This window comes from Acomys minous (genome assembly GCF_964271855.1).
Source record: "Acomys minous genome assembly, chromosome: 8".
Taxonomy (NCBI): domain Eukaryota; kingdom Metazoa; phylum Chordata; class Mammalia; order Rodentia; family Muridae; genus Acomys; species Acomys minous.
In genome coordinates, this window is record NC_140489.1 from 63,616,671 (window position 1) to 63,631,232 (window position 14,562).

Here is a 14,562-nt window from a genome sequence, read left to right on the forward strand (position 1 = left end):
AGCTCCAGCTGCCCTGCCTGCCTGCTGCCTGCTCTGCTGCCTGCTCTCATGCCTGTCTGTCTTTGCCATCATGCACACTACTAGCCTTTGGGGATGTTAGGGCTAATAAAGCCTTCCTTCTGTAAGCTGCCTTGGTCGTGGTGTTTCATCACCATAATAAAACAGTAACTAATACGGATCACCAGACTCACTGATCAGAAGAATCAGTATTTTGAAAACGACTATAAAAACCAAAATCGACCTACAAGTACAACAAGATCTCAACTGAAATTCTAGTGCCTTTCTTTACAAAACAGATAAAAGAAATCTAAGATTCACAGGAACAAAATATCACATGAAATCCCATAGTGGTTTGTATTTTCATTTCCCTAATTGCTAGGGACGAAGGACATTTTTAATATTTTTGAGATTATAATATAATTACATTTCTTCCTTCCCTTTCCTCCCACCATACCCTCATATATACCCTACCCATTCCTGCTCTTTTCAAATTCACGACCAGCCAGAGGAGAAGAAAAAGTGACACCATGGTGTGTAGAAAGTTATCCATTGTGACATGCGGGGAAGTGTCCAGGAGGAGCTGGTGCTGCCCACTCACTGTACGGCATGTCAAGATTAGGGACTGAGACATGACACGACACACACGAGTCTTTCTTCCTGATGGCTACGCAGTTGGGACATTATGTTCTAGGCCTTCAAAATATCACCATTTACTTTGACCAAAGATCACTAGATGCCGGGGGAGGAGGACCTATTTACTGAAAAATCTACTGTGAGACGTCAGATTCCTCCTCCTAAGGGCTGTGGGTGTTGTCAGGCTAGATGGGGGAGATATTTGAGACTCACTGGGGAGTCATCGTGTCTGGAGAGTTTTAAATGCCACAGGGAGGGGGCTGGAGAGATAACTCAGAGGTTAGGAGCATTGACTGCTCTTCCAGAGATCCTGAGTTCAATTCCCAGCAACCACATGGTGGTCCATAACAATCTATAATGTGATCTGATGCCCTCTTTAGGCCTGCAGGTGTACACACAGACAGTGCTGTATACATAACAATAAATAAATCTTTTAAATAAATAAATAAATAAATAAATAAATAAATAAATGCAATAGGGACCTGGCAGCGTCCTCTGAGGGCCTGAGGGAGAGAAAAAGGGTTCCTGGAGGAACTCTAGCCTTTTAACTCTATTTGTGATGACAGTGTGTGCTTGAGTGTAGAGACAGTCAGGCTTCATCAGAGAATTGCCCTGGCCAGAGACCTTTAATTGTGTCTGAGCCAATACACAGCTCACCAGAGCATGGGGGAAACAGAAGAAGCAAGTTGAAGTGCCTTGCTCCTCGTCCGGACCACAGAGTTGTGTGCAGTGAAAGAATCCACCCAAAAGATAAGAGTTGAAAAAGACAAGTTTTCGGAAATGGAGTAGTGGGCAGGGTCATGACAGATCTGTCTGCCGTGAGACGGTAGAGTGAGATGCGTTTCGTTGCTGTTGTTGTTGTTGTTGTTGTTTGTGTGTGTGTCTGTTAGCCTATATTTGTTTATCATAATCACAATAATATGGCTAAAAGCAAACTTGACAGTAACCATCCCAGAACTGGTTATTGCAAACAAAACTCTTAAGTCTGTGTTTTCAATGGAAATGATTTTAGGTCGGAGTTGAGTTGAATTGACTCTGTAATGAAACACATTAACATTTAAATAGAAGGGGAAGACAAAAGACGGGAATGGGGGTGTGAATATGATGAAAGTACAATATGTACGTGCGCAAAACATCGTAATGAAGCCCATTGTTCTGTACGATGTATACTAGTAAACATTTCTGCTAAGGAAGGCAATCACGAACTGTAATCCTCCCATCTCTAAAATTTATCTTTGTTTATCCTTTGACAATTTCATGTATGTACACCATACGTCTTGATCTTATCCACCCATCACCTCTTAACTCTCTCTAGACAAACCCCCAGCAGGTCTACTTCCCACTTTCATGTTTGTCATTTTTCTCCCTGTGCCTGACCAGCTGCCAGATATTGGCCTCTGCTCGCATACCCACATGTACATCGTCACCTGAGGTGGTGCTGTTCTTGCTCTTTTTACAAAATGCAGATAACAAGGTACCCTATCGGACCCTGTTAGAGGATTATCTCTCGTCAGTCCTTCAGTGCCTGTCAGGGTTTTTACTGCTGTGATGAAACACCATGACCAAAAGCAAGTTGGAGAGAAAAGGGTTTGTTTGGCTTACACTACCACATCGTAGTCTATTATTTAAAGACGTCAGGACAGGAACTCAAACAGGGCAGGAACCTGGAGGCAGGAACTGGTGCAGAGGCCATGGAGGGGTGCTGCTTACCTGCTTGCTCCCAATGGCTTGCTCAGCCTGCTTATAGAACCCAGGACCACCGTTCCAAGGATGACACCACCCACTCTGGGCTGGGCCCTCCCCCATCAATCATTAATTAAGGAAATGCTCTATAGCTGCAACTTATGGAGACATTTTCTCAACTGAGAGTTTTTGTTGTTGTTTGTTTTTTTGTTTTTCCAGATAACTCTAACCAGCACAGTGACTATCCCATTCTGAGCCAGTCCACTCAATAACCAACTTAGGGTTTCTTCCCTCAATTGTCATCAGAAACTAATTCAACAACACTTTCTATACCCATTCTCCTTAGCTTTCTCTTAGATCTTCTGTAATTTTCAGAAATACTGGAATACTTAGAGACAGCCTTAAAACTTTAATTATGGTATGGATGCTATGGAATTTTCATATAACACTAGGGAACAATAGGCCTTGGTATTAACCACTTCCTGGGTATACGTGTCATGACGTTATTGCACAAGCAGAACACATGAAGCACAGTAGTGTGCCACCTCGTGACTACCAGTAGGTGTCCATCTCCCATCTACTATTCTATCAGCAGCGCTGATAACATTCACTAAAATACTTTTCAGATCAGTCTTTTTGTCCTAAGTTTTGAATTCAAATCAACATACATTTTAGGAAGAGTAGGTTGCTGCTACGGATCACAATTCCTTTTTCTCATGGTCTCATTCACTTCAATGTTTTGAACTAAAATTGTAATCTTTAAAAAAAAAAAGGTTTATTTATTCATTATGTATACAGTGCTCTACCTGCATGACAAAAGAGGGCATTAGATCACATTGTAAATGGTTGTGAGCCACCATGTGGGTGCTGGGAATTGAACTCAGGAACTCTGGAAGAGCAGTCAGTGCTCTTAACCTCTGAGCCATCTCTCCAGTAAAATTGTTATCTTAACTGTGGTTTTAGTACAACACACTGCCTTCTGGCAGCAGGAAGCACCACCCGGAAGAGTTGAGTTTCAGATCACTTGTTTCAGAGCTGTTTGGATAATCAGCAGGTATATTAAAAGGAGTGATTTGGAGTGATACTGTTCCTGCTGGGCAGCTCCGTGGTTTCAGCAAGAAGGGCTCCAAGACAAGGCAATTTTAGAGCAGGATGCTGATCTGGTTGTTTACATTAGTGTTACAGCCTTTCACTTCAGTTGAAACAAATAGTTGTCTGGATGGCTTTTTATAATTGCTAGGTTTGGTTTTTTTTCTTTTTTCTTTTTGTCCTGAAGTGTATATGGAAATCAGAGGCTCTTTCCTGTGAGGAATAACTCCAGATGCAGGACCACACACTGGGAATTCCACCCACAGAGATGCACGTGAGGACAACATGCTTGAACTCAATCTTAAGCATCCTTGGATACAATTTATGGCAATCAAACTTCTTTTCAGTATGCTTTGTGTCTTTATATTCTTTTACTCCTTCCGAAATGAGTGTTAAAGTGACTCAATTATAAGCCCAATTTACTTGTGTGTGTTGATAGGAATGAAAAAAAATTCTCAAAAGGGCCTAAGGGATATAGACTTCTGTCTTAGGAAGCAAGTATTTATTTAAGGTTTGGCTTTACCTCTTAAAGCAGTCTTGAGAAAAGATGGCCTCAAAGAGATTATATAGTATAATGTTAGGGGAGGAGACTGCACAACCCCTAACTTCTTTTGTGCTGGAAACCCACCTGGGGTAGCGGTGAATGAAGGAAAAACAGACATATAAGCACACATACAGAAAAGCTAGGGTCAAGTGGGACCTGCGCACATGCTCTGCTGGAGCGGTAACAACTATGCAGCATATTTTTTATGCACAGCACAGTGGGAGTGGCTAGCCAGTCCGGGTGGAAGGTCTCTGTAGGCAAGTGATCTCAGGCTATAAACATCTAAGAGGAGGAAGCTGCAGTTGCTAGCTTTTGCACACACTGGTCAGTCATTGGTAAACATGAGTACTTGCATACACTGTCAATATTTGCCCAGAGCAAGTTCCTCCAAGTCTCCACTTGGGGAAAGGTTTTGCCATTCTGAGGGGTCTAAGGCATTGGGGTCTTTGACATGGTCATACCCTATCAACAATACACGTCAACTCAGGTGTCATCTGCTCTCTACACAGTCACTAAAGGCGCCCTCAGCTTCCCACACTGCCCTGTAAAGCAAAAAGGCCAAAGTTTCAGTAACTGGACTTTCAATGAAAAAGTATGAAGTGCTGATGCTCTGAGCTTTATTCATTTATAAAAAGCAAATGATAGTAACTACCCAAGGGAAGGAACACTTATAATACCATTCACCCCTATCCTTAACAACTGGGCAAACATCCAGGATTGTCGCACCCTCCTGCTGGCAGGAACGACACAGACACCAGGATTCTTCTCAATCAGGCTTTATTGGGAGCGCCCTTGAAGCTGAAGCGAAAGACCCCGAATGCCCGCGAGCACGCCATTTAAATACAGTCCGTACGTGGCATGTCAAAGTCTCATAGGCTGTAGTTGGATGCCTCATTAGCATACCCGGAGTTGAAAGGATCACACTGGAGTGCTTCATTTGCATGCCCCTGTTCGGGAGGGGTGCATTGAGAGGGCTTATGTCTGCGTATGCGCGGGAGCGTTAACGGTCGCCGCCAAGTGGTAACGGTCGCCGCCATTATAAGGTGCGCCTTACACAGGATAACCCATTCTCATCAGGAATGTATCTCTTCACATCTTCCATCTTATTTGAGGTTTCCTCAGGGAGAATTAGGTGACAATGTGTCTTTTTTTTTTTTCTGTTTTCCAAAAATTTCAGTGTTTCCTCAAACATCGTTGATTTGGTTATTGTTAATGTTGTGCTTCAGAGCTGGGACAAGCAACTCCAGGCTCCTCCAGCATCCCTTGGGCCTTAGGTCTCTATCAGCTGGCATACCCCACCCTCTGCCCTGAACTTTCCAGCCCTGGTGCGAGCGCTTCCCTTCCCCCTTCACTAAATAGTCCAGACATTTTGATTCCTCCCTCTCAAGTCTCTTTCTCTCTCTTTCTGCATTTCTCCTTCTCTCCTCCTCCCTCTTTTTGCATGTGCTTTCCCCTCTTTCTTCCATCCCCCTGCATGGCGGCCAAGAGCTGCATTTATGTACTTTGACTTTTCTTGCATTTAGCTCATATTGCCACTTCAAAAGGCCTATCAGTTAGTATTGTTTGTTTTAGTAGGGTCACTTGTTAAATCACTGACTACATGATGGCTCTGCAATTAGTGTGGAACATACGACATCTGAACACTACTTCAGAGAGAAACACGCCAGAAGAATCATCATCAGAGCCTGAGGTTGACTTCTGGTCATGACTCCAGAGTGTCAGCATTAAACCAACCAGCGTAGATTTGTCCGTTTGCTTTTGTCTTAGGGTTTCTATTGCTGTAACAAAACACCATGACCAAAGCAACTTGGAGAGGAAAGGGGTTTTTTGGCCTACACTTCCACATCGCTGTTCACCACTGAAGGAAGTCAAGACAGGAACTCAAGCAGGGCAGGAACCTGGAGGCAGGGCCTGATGGAGGCCATGAAGGGGTACTACTTACTGGCTTGCCCCTTATAGCTGCTTAGCTGGCTTTCTTGTCAAACCCAGGACCACCAGCTTATGGGTGGCTCCACCTCCAGTGAGCTGGGCTCTCTACTATCAATCACCAACTAAGAAAACGCCCTGCAGCCAGATCTTATGAAGACATCTTCTTCTTCTTTTTCTTAATTTTATTTTATTAATTTATTCATATTACATCTAAATGGTTATCCCATCCCATTCCTCCCTCCCTCCCCTTTCCTCCTTACTCCCCTCCCCTATGACTGTGACTGAGGGGGACTTCCTCCCCTTGTATATGCTCATAGGGTATCAAGTCTCTTCTTGGTAGCCTGCTATCTGAAGGAATCTTCTTGATTGAGGTCTCCTTCTTCCAAATAACTCCAGCTTGTATCAAGCTGACAGAAAACTAGGCAGCATAGTTTCCTTAATTTATAATGATGAAGATTCCAGAGATGTTTGCAGACATGTAAGAGCAAATTCTTTCCTCAAAATAGCCTGTGTTACCATCTGAAAGGCCGACATTACATCTCTTGGCTCTGTTCTGAAGCATTGCCAATCCTACTTCCCGAACCCCTAGGCAAGTTGTTCAGTAGCCCAGACGGCGCAGTCTAACACTTCAGCTAGACCATGGATCTGTGGGATTTTGTTTGAGTTTTGTTATTGAGACACTTCTCATATAAATCAAATCTCATTCTAAATTACCAATGATGGAATGCTGCTGTGAATATGAATTAGCATGTGTGTAGAAACCAGGAGTCCACAGGAAGTTGCAGATACAGGTTTATGTTGGCACTAGGCCATAAGAACATGCTAGCCTAGAAAGAAGCCCAAACTTTTCAGTCCCCAAGATCATTGTGTGAAATTGGCCTCCTTCACATACCCCAGGAAACATTCTCCTTAAAGACACAATATATTTTGGATATTAGACCTTTGTCAGATGAAGAGTCGGTGAAGATCTTTTCCCAGTCTGTAGGCTGTCGCTTTGTTCTCTTGACAGTGTCACCTGCCTTACAGAAGCTTCTCAGCCTCATGAGGTCCCATTTATTAATTGTTGGTGTTAAGGCCTGGGCTGTTGGTATTCTGTTCAGGAAGTTGTCTCCTGTGCCTATGAGTTCCAGACTCTTCCCTACTTTTTCCTCTAATTGGGTTGGACGGAGATGCCTGGTGGCACTCAGAGGAAAGATAATAGGTCACCAAGGAGAGACTTGATACCGTATGAGCATATTCAGGGGGAGGAGGTCCCCCTCAGACACAGACTTAGGGGAGGGGAGGGGAGTAGGGGGGAAGTGGGAGGAAGGGAGGAATGGGAGGATACATGGGATGGGCTAACAACTGAGATGTAATATGTATAAATTAATAAAAAATGTATTTAAAAAATAAATAAAAAAAAGACACAATATAAAAATCTTGACAAAGAAAACACAAGTAGTAGTATTAGGGTGAAGACAGATTTTCTCTAAGAATAAAGGGTTTTCAAATCTTAGCAGATAAAATATTATACAACAGTGACAAATAAAAAAACCTCAACAAGGGCCGCGCTTGGTGCCGCACGCCTTTAATCCCAGCACTCGGGAGGCAGAGGCCGGAGGATCGCTGTGAGTTCGAGGCTAGCCTAGTCTACAAAGCGAGTCTAGGACAGCCAGGGCTACACAAAGAAACCCTGTCTCAGAAAAAAAAAAAAACTCAACAAAATTAGCTTCTAGCTATGAGGACACAAGCTTGCTTGTTTCAGACTTCAGTAATGATTACTCAGAACTGATTGGAGTGTTATTTTTAGTTCACTCTTATGACCAGAGCTGTACTTCACATGCCGATTGGGAGGCTCAACAGATCTCTAGCTTTGCTGTCTCAAACGGTGGGGCCATGACGACCAGGAGGCTTTCACAAGTTCTTGGCAGGATCTGGGAGATCATTCTGTGTTACTTTTCTGAAAATTGGGCCAAAGTAAAACCTTTTTAATGGGACAACTTTTAGACTGGAAATGGTAGTGCAGGCCTCTAACTCCAGCACTAGAGACACAGAGGCAGGGGGATCAGGAATTCAAGTCCAGCCTGGGCTACATGAGACTGAAAAAAAAAAAAAACAAGAGAAGAGAAAGAAAGGAGGGATAGAAAGACGAGGGAGGTCTGTTCTCACCGTAGCAGGAGAGGGTATTACAAATACTCGGACAGATTTTAAAAGTAATATCTGAAAGTGGTGTGGACAAAGGCAGGATATTTATGCAGTTTTGGAGAAGGGTTTAAGGTAAGTAAGGCTCTGAAGTATTTGGGAGTGGTACTTTGATGCTATTTATTAGAAAGGCAGTTGGTCGTTTACTTTGCAGCTTGCATAGTACTTTTTGGTACCCTTGAAGCTAGATGGAACAAAGAATGTTTTTGGGATAGGTTCAACTCGAATCATCTGAGTCCTTGTCCTAAGTGTACAGTGTCTTCTATGATAAATGTTTATTTTTAACTTCTGAGAAGCATACAAAGGCAACGGCAAAAGCCTATGTTGTTTCAGGAGTCACGTAGACTACCTTGACCAACCACTCAAAAGGAGGTTTTTCATGCCTGGTAGTGGGATGTTTGTTAGCATATGGCTCTTATAGAGAACACTGTCAGCTCAAGTGGCATAATTTCATTTAAGAAATAGATGTGTGTGTATAAGTATGTATGTATGTATGTATGTAAGTATGTATGTATTTGTGCTGTGTGAACGGACTCTAGCCAGCCCCAGCATGGCAAACACGGCTCTGGCAGGCCTTGCTCTTCTCCCCCATTCCCTTTGCCTTGCTAAAAGCTCTTAGATTACGTTCCTAAAGCTAGTCACCAAGATCTATCCCCTTGTAAGGTCACTTTCTCCTCCTGAGGCTTACTGCCAAGGTTTAGCTACCCGAATATTGCTGGCTAGCCACCAAAAGCCCTTGGGACATGGAGACTGATATGGCTACTTCCCCTGCCAGGTGAGACTTCCAGTGGAGGGAGGGTAAACCAACAAAACCTTCAACTGAAATGTTACCCTGCTTACAGGATGTGCAGGGATAAAAGTGGAGCAGAGAATGAGGGAATGACCCAACCAATGACTAGCCCAACTTGAGACCTACCCCATAGGAGAAAGGCAACCCTTGACACTGTTAATGATGCTCAGTTATGATTGCAGACAGTAGCCTAGCATGACTGTCCTCTGAGAGGCTTCACCCAGCAGCAGTTCAAAATGGATGCTGAGGCCCACGGCCAAATATTAGGCAGAGCTTGGGGAGTCTTGTAGAGGTGTGGGAAAAAGGATAGAAGGTTCCAGAGGGGACAAGAACTCCTCAACCAATAGTGGCAACTAACCTGGGCCCATAGGGGTTTACAGGGACTGAAACACCAACCAAAGAACATGCATGGACTGGATCTGGATCCCTTGCACATAAGTAGTTGATGGGCAGCTTGGTCTTCATATGGGTTCCCTAGCAAGTGGAGAGGGGAGTGTCTCTGACATGGACTCAGTTGCCTGCTTTTGGATCGTTTCCCCCTAGATGGGCTGCCTTGTCTGGCTTCAGTGGAAGAGGATGTGCTTAGTAGTCCTAATGCTGTGGTCCAGTAACCCCAACAATGGCTGACAGTGAATGGAAACTACTGAGCAACACAGTCCATGAGGCTGAATATCTTAGCTGGTCCTCAGTATGCACTGACATCCCAAAGAAGTAAGCTCTAATGCCAAAGAGGCACCAGGCAAAGAGCAAACGCTCCCCTCCTCTATGCCCCTATATAGGCTCCCAGCATAAGGCTTTGCCCAGATTAGATTTTGATTAAAGATCTGGAATAAAGGTGAATCTTCCTTCCTCAAAGATCCAGATTAGCAGCGCATCTTCCTTCTTCACATTCAGCAAAAGTCCCTCACAAGTGTGCTCTCCAGTTTTGGGATTTAGGTCCAGATGTAGTCAAGTTGATAGCCAAGAAAGCCATCACAGCTAGGATTTGTGTCGATGGACTGCTGATGTCATAAAGAGACATGTGAATCATAAGTGAAGGGTATTTATAATCAAAGCAGAATGAGCATTTGTTTATATTTATCTCATAAATGAATTTTCTTTTATTTTAGAAATTTATCTTCACTTTAAATCCTTTAAGCATGCTTTTAAAAAGTATTTATTTACTACTTATTTATTCATTGGGTGGGTGTGTGGGCACATGCGTGTCACAGCACATGTTGAAAGTCAGAGGACAAACTGATTCTTTCCTTCTATCATATGGATTTGGGAATCAAACTCAATTCATATGGTAAGTGTCTTACCCTACTGAGCCATTTTGCCAGGCTTTATTTATTTATTATATATATACAGTATTCTGCCCGCATGCATGCTTGTATACCAGAAGAAGGCACCAGATCTCAGCGTGGATGGTTATGAGCCACCATGTAGTTGCTGGGAGTTGAACTCAGGACCTCTGGAAGAGCAGCCAGTGGCACTGAGCCATCTCTCCAGCCCCCTCCTTTTGCTTTATGTATTTTCTCTTCATATCCACGTTTAATTTGTTATAGATATACTATAACATTTACATGTATATATGACATTTCTCTCATGTGAATGCCTAGGAATGCAATAGCTAGATCATGTATGTAATCAAAGTTTGAATATGTTAAACTTTTAAAGAAATTGCTCTATAGTGTTTTCAAAATACTTGTAACATTTTATGTTCCATTATCAACATATGGTGGGATCAGTTCCTCCATATTCTTCTCAACAAACACTTAGTATGAATAGTCTCTTAAATATTATTATAAGTTTGTAGCAATATGAGGTCCTGTTACTTCATGTTTTTAAATTTTCACCATTCAAGTAGGTCTTTAGTAGTATCTTACGGTGGATTTAAATTGAATTTCCCTAAGAACTACTGATATTGGCCATCTTTTCATGTGTATACAGTGTTTAGTAAAGAATCGGTTTAGATTTTTGCCTATTTTAATTCATCATTTTCTTGTTGAGTTTTGATGGTTCTTCTCATGTTTTGGGCACTTTATTAGCTATATTATTTTCACTTTGTCTAATACTCTAACACTCAATGTTTTTGTTAGGTTTTAGTATCGGGCTAAATGCCATCCTCTCAGAGAATGATTCTAGAGTTGTCCAACATTTTGAAGCTCAGATTGTGTGGGTTTTGCACAAACATAATCTCTGCAACTGTTTGATGGAATTTGTTGCTGACACTGACTGCACTTGAGTTGTGTGTCTGGAAAGATTTTTACTTATAAACTCAGTGTGTTTAGATGCTTTTTCTAGAGTGAGTTTAGTAGTGTGAGGTTTAAAGGCATTGTCTATTTTGTCTAAATTGCTCAACTTCTTTCACAATGTTATTCACATTTCTTTACATACCTGTAGTATCTTTAGTGTTATTGTTACTCTCCTGATGTTGTTACTATATAAACTTCTTTTCATTTGTTCTTCGAGACAGAGTTTCTTTGTGTAGCTGTCCTGGAACTCACTCTGTACACCAAGCTGTCCTAGGGACCCATCTGCCTCTAAGTCTCAAGTGCTGGGATTCAAGGCTTAGGCTGTTACTGCCTGGTGAGAGTTCCTTTTTTTGGGGGGGGTTTGGGGGTGGGGGGTGGGGTGGAGTGAGGTAATAGTCTTATTAGAGTTTTGTCAATTTTATTGATCTTTTCAAAGGAAGTTTTTAACTATACTAATTTTCTCTATTGCTTTTGGTTTTTGTTTACTTAATTTCAGTTTATTTTTTAAAAATTATTTTCCCTTCTGTGCTTATTGTATATTTTTTTTAGCTCTGCTTTTTGCTTTCTTTAGGTATAAGTGTAGCCATTAGAAAGTTTTCTTCATTTACACTATAGTTGTTCAGGTTTTTCACTTTCCTCCTGTGCAATGGTTTAAGTAGCTTTCTTCAAAATTTGATATGTTGTATTTTCATTGCTATTCCATTAAAAATATTTTCTAAGTAAATGTATTCTTCCATAACAGGCTACTAAAAGTTATGGTGTCCAATTTCTAAGTGTTTGAGAGATTTTCCGAAGACTTGCTGGAACTGTCTAACTAAATTCCGTCGTGGTAACAGAATATATTTTGTATGATTCAAGTCACTTAAAAATAATTGAGACTCATTTTAGGGCCCAGATTGGGGCTTATCTTGGTAAAGGTTCCACATATACAGGTAAGAAAACTGTATTTGTTTCTTCATTTGTTAACAGATTTAAACAGGTCAAATCAGCTGATACATTGTTTAACTGGATTTGTTCATTTCTCTTTAACCTTCTATTTGGCGGAATCACAGGTGGAACAACGTTGTCTTTATAATTGGCACATCTGCTAGGAGAGGTGGCCTTTTGTACCTCTGGTGACCCTTATTCTGATGTTTAGTTGACAACATATAGTTTCTCTTTATTTTAGTGTAAACATGATACATTTATTTCTATTCTTTTATGTCTTCCTAGAACAGTCATGACCCAGAAGTCAGTGGAGCAAAAACTTGAAAACATTGAAAGAAAGCATAGTTGTTAATCCAGAGCTGTATATTCCTGGAATATAAACACAAATATAAAAACTTTATTTCTAGGCCTTTAAGAAAACAACGAGTTTCCTTGCACTATGGAAATGTTAAGGGGTTTCTTTAGGGAATTTGATGCTGGGCAAAGAAGTGAAGAGCTTTAGATGTAGAGCAATGGTGCTAATCCACTGCACACAAGCTTGCGCTCCTTTAACCTTTTTACTATTGTACAAGGTTTTAAATAGCTTTGAACAAAATTTGTGACAGGTAAAATACATGGATTAACATGTAATTCACAAATACTGTCAATTTATCTATGCATTTAAAGACTATATCTTGTGTTCATGTGGCATTTTCATCTTATACATACATGCAAGTCATAGTCAATGTTTCATATTAAAAATTTTTACGGATCTTGTTTTTTTTGCATACAGAAACATATATAATACAGCTAACATCAGTTACTAATACCTGTTGATAATTAGACTGCACACACATGCAAACACATGATCTTAAGTGTAAGTCATGCTTCATCTAAAATGTTTACCTCATGTACCTCTTATACTACCAAACCTAGCTTGGCTCTTCCTTTAAAAAAAAAATCATTCATTTATACACCCAACAATAATTATTGGGTCCTAGATGCTGTTCTAAGTCCTGGAGACGAGCAATAAACAAACCTCCATGTTGCTCACATTACAATGGAAGGAGATAAGAAACAAATATGTGAATAGACTTCCATATGTCAAGTGATAGTTAGCTATGAAGAAAAGCAATAGAGAGTTGGGAACTTGATTGTAGGCTGTGATATCCTTTAATCCCCACGCTAAAGTAATCTTGAACATGGACGGGAATAAGCCGAGGGAAATACCAAGATAGGAGCATACTTGGAAAGCTCTAGGGACAGGAAGGATGTCAACTGCGTGAAGGAGAACAAATGTGCAACCCGGTAGAAGGAAATGAGTGAGGCGGGAAGCGAAAATAGGTAGGCATTTGGCCAGAAGAGTGGAATTATGTCTTGTGTAAAACTGAAAGCTACTGAAGGCTTTGGGACAGGAAGACGACATCATTTGACTCACATTTTAAATATACTATTCTGGCTGCTGTGTGGAGAAGAGCATGTGGGGGTTGGGAAAGGAAACCAGAAGCCTGTACCAATGGCAGAACTTTAGGTTTAGGCAAAACAATGGAGAAGTTTTAGGTTATCACCGTGTAGCTTACGCCCCGCTGATTACATAACGCAATAGTATATTTTGGGCACAGCTTTCCACACTTCATTGGAGCACTCTGGGTTTGCGGTTCTAAAATGACATTTGCGTCCAGTAGGAGGCTTATCTATGGAGTTGCTCTTGTCACTTGGGTTGTAATTTATTTTCTTTGTTTTAGCTATCCAGTGCCACATAATAAATATACAAAAATTTGGTGGATTAAAACAGTGACATTTGGTTTGCTCACAAATCTGTCATTTTGGCTGAAATTGCCATTTCTGCTCCTCTCTGCTGAACTTGGCATCAACTGACAGGGGCTGGAATCATCTGAAGGTTGGGGTTACACACACCCCTCGGTTGATATTGGCTGTCCGCTGAGTCCTCAGCTGGGGTCATGGTCAGTATGTGTAAGCACATGCTACTTTTCCATGTGGCTGCCTTACTGCATGGTGGCTTGGTTCTGAAGGGCCAGCACTCTAATGCTGGCTGGGCTCCCAGCAAGAGCCAGGTGGAAGCAATGCTGGCTTTTCAGATCAGGTTTGAAAGACGCGCACAATCCTTTATGCTGCCGTCTGTTCTTTAAAAGCAAGCAGAAGCAATGCTGACCCACATCGAGAAGGACAGTTAGTCCACTTTTCATAAAAAAAAAATCATCAAACCTCAGGATGAGGGATCCTTTAGTAACACAATTAAGTCTAGAAGGAATATTTCATCTTCTGTGTGTGGATTCAAGAGGGCTGCAGACATTTTGAAGTGCTCTGTAACAGTTTTCTCCAAGACTGAAACATTTCATCCTACATGGAAACTCTTTGGGCTAGATGGCAAACAACTCAAAATAGCTTCAGGAAGTTCCTGAAAATGACCAAATTCACTAGGCCCCTTCCTGCCATAGTAAACAATAGAAACTGCAAAGATTCAGACAAACCAAGCTGTTAAAAAAAAAAAAAACCAACCAACCAACCAAACAAAAAACCAAAAACAAACTCCTGAGACCAGACCAGCT